Source organism: Tinamus guttatus, unplaced genomic scaffold (genome assembly GCF_059628265.1).
Source record: "Tinamus guttatus ecotype Peru unplaced genomic scaffold, ASM5962826v1 Tinamus_guttatus_pri_ptg000276l, whole genome shotgun sequence".
Classification (NCBI taxonomy): Eukaryota; Metazoa; Chordata; class Aves; order Tinamiformes; family Tinamidae; genus Tinamus; species Tinamus guttatus.
The window spans coordinates 712962-722287 of record NW_028288810.1 but is presented as its reverse complement, the minus strand read 5'-3'; the positions used below and the strand labels follow the sequence as shown (position 1 = coordinate 722287).

The following is a 9326-nucleotide window of genomic DNA, read 5'->3' as shown; positions in this document are numbered from 1 at the left end:
AGGCTTCTTTCCCTTGGGATGCCCATAATCTCAGCCTCTTTCCTCCCTTCTCTGTGACCCTCTTTGCTATTCTTTTCTCTTCCTGCTAGTTCACTTTTATATTTTAGAGCAGCCTCACTGGTTCATGCTAATAGAGTGTATGAAAGACTGACATGCTGGCTCATGCCTCTGGCTCTTGGTTATGGCATGTTAAAGCTGTGTCTGAACAGATTTATTAGAATTCAGACGTGCTCAAAGGATTCATGCCTAAGTGTCTGTAGCAGTGTAAACAAATACAATTGAAATCAGTGTGGTTGAGATAGAGAATTATTTCTGGTATACATAAAGACCTCCTTGAACTGGATTCATTGTCAGATTTTTGTGCAGATAAAAGCAAAATACTTCCTGCTTAAAATCTTGTTCATCATCTCGGAATCCCTCTTTAGCCATTGTACTTAAATTTGAAAGCAGAATGTGACATTTCTCGCTGCCATTTTGGGCTTATCCAAAATGTTAATTGGTTCTTTATATGTAGAGAGTTTCACCTGCCAGAAACTTCCTGGAAAATCTACAAGCTTTTCCTGTCTCTTGGATTTGTGCTTTGAAAGTGTCTTTGAAGTGGTTCCTGGCTGCCCAGCTGCATTTGATATTGTTTCCTAAGAACAGTCCCCTGGCACTTGCTTATCGTTATCTTTATTTCCTGATAAAGGATTGCCTACGCTGGGGATTGTGCCATGTCTTCTCCAGAAAATACTCAGAACACAACAGAAGTGAGGCCTCTGGATCTGCACTGAACTTAAACCCAGAAGCAGAATAGGTTTCTAACCTTGCAGTCAACAGCTGTATCCTATAAACCAGCAGTGACTGCTTGAATTAAAAAGATTAAGGTGATTCCATAAGGCTTCCTGCAGTTAATAAATCCTAATGCTGGTCCTAATGAATTAAGTACTGAAGAGAGAATTGGTAAGCTAAAGGCAGCAAGCATTTTTGTTTGTTTGAAGGTTTTTTTTTTTTTTTTTTGTATTTACAATGCTAGTGATTAAAACATAACTCTTCGGCATGCAGCTAGTTCTCAAGCTTATTCTTCAGCACAATTCATAGGTCTTTAAACTGCTTCAAATTTGGGAAGTTCTTTTGAGTCAATGTTCATTCTGTTATTAATTCAGACTTTGAGAGTTATGGTTATGGTTTCCACCCGTCCTCTCTGCAGCTTTAATTAGGAGTAAATTCCATGGCTCGGGAAGAGAAATCTACAACAAAAGAGCTGTAAAGTAACCATTTCCCCCCACCCTCCTCTGGTGATGCTTATAACCTTGGCTGTGATTCCCTGAATTCTCTTTGGCTTAGAGGACTTTATTCCCTCCTGTGATTAAATAAAAGGATGAAACAAACCATTGTCGAAATAATTCAGAGCACTTTGTATCTTCAGGCAGATGGAACAGCTCTGCAGTCTGTTTTGCCTTTTAACTCCTCCAACTCCTTAAAAAATTGCAGGAAAAAAATGATAGCATGGCTAGTATTTTGCCAAATCAAATGGTTGTGTTTGCTCTATTGGTAATAGAATTCATAGTATGCAATACTGCCTTCTGTCCTGGCAAGTCCCACAAGGTAATAGAATAAATCAAAATCTGTGGATACTTATAAACTAGTAGCATGCAAATGAGCTTTGTTGTGAATATTCATGAATATTTTATACAAAGACACACAGAACTTAGCACCTAAGAAGAAAGATTCTTGTTCATTCTCACTGTTAGCCTCTGCTCTTTTATGAAGAGTGCCATGCAGGTATCAACCTGCTTCCCTTCTGTAATAGCTGGAACAGCCTGTGGGTGATTTTTTGGACCGTATCAATTGTTTTCCTTAACATTTTGGGAGAGAAAAGCAATAGTCTCTCAGAAGACAACTAGAGAGTAAAAATGCTAAGTAGACAAGGTCTTTGATCAAAACTTAGGAACTTCATGTTGCTAAGTTTGACAGTTAATGAGGCTGTGTTGGAAAATCTGTCTCTAATGGGAAAGAGTTGAAAATAAATTGGGATCATAGTTTAACTTCTTTACATTGTAAGTTTTAAATACAACTTACTTGCTAGACCTTTCTTTCTTTGCTCTGATCTGGTGCCAGTATGCTTCCATGTTTGGCTTTTCTGCTGACCAGAAAAGCAGGAGTTTCTATGGAAATTAGGATGCTTTATAAGATGGTGAAATGGACATGATGACAGGCAGCATTCACAGGATGTGCTCTGGTTTGCATCCAGATCATATAGATCTTTTGCCTTTCACTAAAGATTTCCATGGAAAGGAACAGGCACTAGCTTAGGGAATTTTTCTGAGGCTCCGCTGTGGTATTTTAGGACAAGATGAAATGGCCTCAAAATGCACCAGGGGAAGTTCAGGTTACATATTAGGAAAAATTTCTACATGGAAAGAGTAGTCAAGCATTGGAACAGGCTGCACAAGGAAGTGGTGGAGTCACCATCTCAGGCAGTGTGCAAGAAACTTGTAGATGAGCTACTTAAGGACATGGTTTAGGAGGTATGGTGATGATGCATTTCTGGTTGGACTTGATGATCTTGAAGGTCTTTTCTATCCATAACAATTCTATGGTGTTTTTTTGTTTGTTTGTGTTGTTTTGTTTTGTTTTGTTTTTGCATGTCAAAGGCTTCTTCCTTGTAGCTGTTCACAGACCTCTACGAAGGTGGTTTCTCATTTCCCTTCCCCCCAAAATCTGAAGTGTCCTGTTTTAAAGTGATTGAAAATTTTATTGTTTAAATTAAAGTTGCCCAAAAAGGAAAGACTATAATGACCTTGAGTATGTCTGGTGTTTCAGCAAAAGAGAAAATCTTATTAACTGTGCTTTCCTGGCCAGCACCCCCTGCCTTATATTTATAGGGATTGTTTTTTCTCTCTATTATCTTTGTTATTCTAAGTCCAAAATTCTGTTTGTTCTCTTTCCTTCTCCATCAGGTAGTTAACCCAGTGAATGTTGTCATTTGTCTCATGGTTGCAATGAAACAAACAGCTTAGGCAGCCAACTGCTATGCAAAGGAAAATAAGAAATAAGAGATACTTAAGTGAACTTGAGAGAATTTAGAAAATATTTTTATTTAAGAAGCTCATTCTAGGTTCTAGTAAACATCCTCACTCTAAAGTAGAAAATAAAACCTTGGAACCAGACTTTGGCTTTCAAGATGTGATTCTAGATTCCTGTGTGTGGTGTATTTAAGATGGTTTCCAAATATTTCACCATGTGATTAAGTCCTCCTCAGCATGTGTGATTTGGATCTTTGACTCCTGTAGGTCAAAGTTATTTCCTAATTACTGCTATGAAGATGACTAACCTAGGGTTAGCACCATCTCCAGTGTAACTGGAGCTGTGTTATTCTCCAACTTAAGAAGGTAAATCACAGATTTGAACAGGTAGAAAGGAAATGACAAACCATCTAGTGCAGAGATTTGCTGACTCAGCTAGCAGAAAACAAACAGCAGAAGCTTTCTCTGCTTCTTTACTTACTTTTCTGTATTTAAAGACTCTCTATTTAAAGGGAACAAGTGCTCTGCTTCTCTCTCCCCATTCCATCTTTTTTTTTCTTTCTTTTCTTTTTTCCTCCTGCATTTTCTGTGCTGTGCACTTGGCTTCTCTAAAAGGAGCTCACTGTTGCAAAATCTGAGTAAACAGAGTCCTGAGCTGAAGAGTTCTGCTTCCCAAGCAGAAATGCTCATGGGTCTCACACAGGTCCCCTGGCTTCTACATGGCCAAAAGGGAGCAGTAGCCTTCTTTAATCTTTCCAGAGGGAGTCTTCTTTAATCTCTGCAGCATCCTCTGAACTCTAAGGTGGGCAGCTATTCACAGATAAAACATATTACCATCTCCTTTCCCTGCCATCTCTACTCCTGAAGTGCTGCTGGAGAGGAGATGCTAATCTTGGAGGTTGTAGCAAGAAAGCAGGGTACTTGGAGCAAGAACTCTGAATATGGCGTAGAAACAAGAGAATATCCATCCCTTCCTTCTTCAGATAAGTATCTCCCCTGAACTAGAAGACCAAAATTTTTGGAAGAGGGACACAGTTCCTGTTTGTCATTCCATATGTATGGAGTCAACTCAAACGGAAGCCTTATTGCTACTCCTTGTGCTTCCTGTCTCAGCTATTGTTTGAAGGAATTAATCTGTTTCACAGACCTGCCTGTTTATCTGAATCTGTTACTTCCACATAAACTCCTGAACTTATTAGATACTTTTCCATAGCTCCAGAGATTTCTATAAATGAGTTTTTTACGTGCTCTATTGCTAGGCACCTCTGGGACGTTCTGTGCGTAAAAGCATAGATGCCACTTAACAATGTTTACTAACGCTTTTCAGAGAGTAATGTATTTAAATCAATAAGGATCAAAGGTAAATCTAAGCAAATGGAAATAGGATATTTAACAACAGTGTACGGTAGCTTCTTTTGTGAATATGATTTTTTTTTTTCCCCCAGCACTCACAAAACCCTCAAAAAGTCATTTGGGGACTAGGGATTTTCTGCATTTGAATCTGCTCTTCAGAGCAGGGTACATTGAACAAACATCATAAGAGGAAACAAAAGGCATGCTGTCACTGTATACTCTGTAAAAACAACCATGGGTCTGCCTTTTGAGAAGGTTCACTCTGGACCTCTCCAAGTGATTCATAGTTAGTGTTTTACAGACACTAAAGAGGCTATTTGTAGGTGACGAAGTAACATGTTTACTAAATGCACATACAACAGTCTCTTTTCCAGGCTCCAGAATTTGTACTGGCAATATGTTGAGGCTCTAAGTAGACTGCCCAGGGCACAAGAGATTTGATTTGCCACTGCCTTGGACCTTGCACTGTCATTTGTCCAAATGCAAAATTGATCAACTGATTAATATTTATAAACCTGCTCGGACCTCACAGAATCACAGAATGGTTAAGGTTGGAAGGGACCTCTAGAGATCGTCTAGTCCAATCCCTGTGCTCAAGCAGGGATACCTAGAGCACGTGGCACAAGGCGGCATCCAGGTGGGTTTTGGAGATGTCCAGAGAAGGAGACTCCACAGCCTCTCTGGGCAGCCTGTTCCAGGGCTCTGTCACCCTCACAGGAAAGAAACTCTTCCTCATATGGAGGTGGAACTTACTGTGTTTCAACTTGCACCCGTTACCCCTTGTCCTGTCACTGGCCACCATGGAGAAGGCCTGGCCCCATCCCCTGTACAATCACCCCTCAGGTACTTGACCATGTTAATTAAATCTCCTCTCAGCCTTCTTTTCTCCAGACTAAACAGGCCCAGCTCGCTTAGTCTTTCCTCATTTGACAAATGCTCCAGTCCCTGTAATCATCTTCGTGGCTCTATGCTGGACACTCTCTAGAAACTCAATGTCCTTTTTGTACTAATGCAAATAGCTATAAAATACAACAATGCTGTAGAATAATACAGGATTGTGGCTTTATTCCCTTCTTCATTATCACACTTCTGAAGATGTGTAATGCCATAGATATCTATAATAATTTTTCCACAAAAAATCAGAAAGCTTTTTGCTGTAGGAATCCTTTGCAATCCTTTCTAAAATTTAATATTTATTCAAGAGATGTCTCTTTTACTACAGTCATGCATATATGACTTGATCTGACTCATTAATAGTTGTGCCAGTTATACAGTAGAAGGTACTTAATTAGAGTGCCTGCAGAGGCCCTGGTTCAAAGCCTACGAATGCTTAAAAGTTGTCTGAAAAGAGGAAGCTAGAATAAGTGGTAGAATGGTGAGTAAAGATTAGCTTTTAGTGGAACACCTTCCAAAATAAGAAAAAAAAACTCTATAAACAGTGATTAAGGATTGAAACAGTGCTTCTAATCCATCCAATTTTTATTGGCCTCTTTCTTTAACATTGTTTTTCTACTATGTTGTTTGTTCTTTTGGTCTAATATAATAGAAGTCTTAATTTATTCAATAGCTAGAGTGGGTATAATTATTCTGCAATGAACATTGAGCAATTTCTTGCACACCTGAAATGAAAATAAGTTGATTTTAATGATATCAAAGGTAATTTTGTAATTATTCTAATTGAGGTATGTTGGCTCAGGAATGGAATAATGCATATTTGCGTTTCGCCTTATTGTAAATTCTATTAATGTTTTATGCTTTACCGAGGTTAAGATTTATATTTATCATTTTTAAATAACACAGTAAAATGGAACAAAAAAAAGGTGCCACATAGCTTTGTGCTTTCTTCTTTTTAACACTAGTTTAGAATTTTGTCTAATGCATGTAGGTATAACCCTAGTGAAATCAATGAGAGTATCTTATGTCCAATCATCTACTTCAGATCTATGAGATGTGGTAAAACTAGGCTTGATGCTCTGTTGTCCTCTGCCTCGCTAAGCATTTAAACTAGTGCAAAGGAAATGCAGATTTTGTGCAGACTGCTGTTCTTTGACTGGTAGCATATTTGTTTCCCCCTTAACTCCTATTTATGGGAAAGTACCTCTGGAAGGTGACTATAAAGCTCTGTACTTTTGGACCATACCAAAGTACTAATGCCTAAAATATGTACCTTATGAGTGCAAGAAGTCTTCTCTTGTCTGTGGTTGCAGCATTCACTCACAAACAGAAGAGTAGCTGTTTCCAGAGCTGGGCAGTATAGCAGTGTATAGTATATGTGTGTCTGTGTGCCTGTGTGTATGCATTAAAAGATGTCTTGCTTGATTTCAGAAAGATGATAGCTGATTAATAACTGGACCTTGAGCCCTTTTATGGGAGCTGTGACAGCTCAGGTTCAGCCATTGAGTGAGAACATTCTGCAAGCCAGCAACTGCATTAGGATAAATGATTTCTCTGACACTAGGAGAAAAGGTGTATCGCATGGATCTCAAATATTTAATAAATGTTTTCTGTTTGGTGTTTTCTAATGACTTACACAAAAGATGGTCAATAAAGGAGAAACATTTAAAAAGAGGCAAGAGCATCAGTACAATCAACACCTAATTGAAAACTACAGAAGAAATGCTAGTCCTTGGCATCCTGCCTACTTTCTACAAGAGATATATGAAGTGCTAAAGCTAGGGTTATGGTGCAGTGCAGCTTGGCACCCATACTGAAATATTCCTCTTTTTACACAATTTGAATGAAATTATGTGGATCGATATACCTTCAGCTATACTTAATCAAAGCTTGGATGCTGGTTTATAAACCCTTATGGATTACTGTCTTTGGGATCATTTTGTGTGTGGGGAGCAGTTTTGATTGAAAATAGACAGTACTGAGGTTGCTGGTAAAAGCAAGAATTTTTTCCTTCCACTATAAAGTGAAAATACATTTTTTATGCACACAAGTATTGCACTGTATCCCCTCCCCGAGCTGTAGGAACTGTGCCAGACTTGATTGTATAAATAGCTAAATTAGAGAAGTTATTTCCTTAGGTTATATTTATCTGTAAAGTACGAGCTGCATTCTGCCAGGCAGAGCAAACACTGTCTGCCTAATAAAGGGTGTTGGTGTTGGGCATGAGCTGGAGACAGAACGTCAAATAGCTCTATCCCGCTCACTAAAATGGATAGCTACAGTGTAGCAGCAATGGCGTAACCATGTCTTTGGTACCAGTCTGTCTTAAATTTGTCCTTGTACATAAAAGTCATATGACATTAATTTTCAGCCAGAACTTTTCACTGTTTGCAAATATCGGGAGAGGTGTGCAGGAGTAGAGTACCATGAAAAGTTGCGATTTCCCTTGCCTTCCTATAGATACACGTTTGCAGTGATCATCAGGATTTTTTTTGAAAATGCTTTTCAAAGTCATCTATTCACACCAGAAATGAGATAGATGTAATCTCTGAAAGGAAAACCAAAAAGGCTTGGGAAAGTGTGTGCATGTAGGTAAATAAAGGTTACTGACAATGCTATGTAGTTAGCGTAGGGGCCTGCAGCTGGAGGCCTGTAGCAGAAGAATAGAGAGACCATCACGACTGGCAAAAGCCATCAGAAAAAAGAATATATACATATATATATATATATATATATATACAAGAAGAATTAGCTAAGCTGAGACTTACTTCTTCTCTATATCACTTTGCTTCAGTCAAAGTATCCTTATGCTAGCTCTACTTGTCATGGGAACTGACAGGAAAGATGAAGCCTCTGATTACAGAAGTGATGAGAGAGAAAAAAAAAAAAAGGCAATGCTATCTGGGATCTCTGCTTGAGACCTGAGGAAATAACATAAGAAGGCAGGAACCTTTACACCAAGAAACAGTAGCCAAAAAGAAAATCTCTGCAGCAGTTCAAATGTATACTAAATAAGTAAATAAATAAAAGTATACATAATCATTATGGTTGGAAAAGACCTTCAACAACATCAAGTCCAACTGTAAACCCATCACCGCCATGCCTGCTAAACTGTGTCCCTAATGCCTCATCTACACGTTTCCTGTACACTGCCTGGGATGGTGACTCCATGCTTCCCTGGGTAGCCTGTTCCAATGCTCCACAACCCTTTCCACATAGAAATTTTTCCTAATATTTAACCTGAACCTCCCATGGTGCAATTTGAGTCCATTTCCACTTGTTCTATATTTTTTGGTGCAGTGCCATTATGCCTCACTTGGGTACCCAACTTTATATTCAGTAATTTTAAGGATTCTCTCTCTATCCTGTATCCACTATCAGTCCTCAAAATATCTCAATATTGTGTGTGTTCGTGTTGTCTTTCTAGGCACTAGGCAGAAGAGAACAGATACTCAGTTCACTCCCTTGAGCCAGTGAAGTGGTGGCTAGTGCGTGAACATGTTGGAAGTTTCTCTGAGAAATTCCAAACTTGGAAGTTTTATATAACTTTTATATAAGTTTTGTATAAGTTTTTTTTTTTTTATCGCATGGACTTCTGTAAGGAATTTTGGTTTTTAGTTCCACACCTCCAGCCTCTTGGTTCCAGAATTCTTGTGAAAGCCTCCCTCTGTTTTTGAAAAGGTTTAAAATCTGTCTCTATCACCTCTGCTAGCTGCACAGAAATAATTTTTTTTTTATGTTACTGTTTGATAAAAAACGCTGTTCATAATTGCTAAATGTATCTGTCCTTTTATAAAGAGAAGGAATGCAATAATGACGCAGTTTTGGTCCTTGCTGACCAGATGCTGGCATAAACTAAGTAAAATTAAAGTGGTCTGAATGTAGATCAACTCCCCAAAAGTAAAGAGGGATTCTCATGTTCTGTGTGAAAATATACAGATGCTGGCTATTTACTGAGATAAAGTACAGTTTTCAGCCTATGGACTCCCTTCAGATATACTGGAAAGGGAATATGCATGAGTAGAAACAGCTGGATCATTCTCTCCATAGGTAATTAACATACAGGACAGA

At 38.6% G+C, this 9326-nt stretch overlaps 1 non-coding gene across 1 annotated transcript; it reads left to right on the top strand.

The window, feature by feature from the left end:
- The first annotated feature begins 2213 nt into the window (after positions 1–2213).
- On the top strand, positions 2214–2326 carry LOC148594245 (U5 spliceosomal RNA). The gene has a single exon (XR_015913531.1). It is a non-coding gene; the product is annotated as a U5 spliceosomal RNA (small nuclear RNA).
- Positions 2327–9326: the final 7000 nt, after the last annotated feature.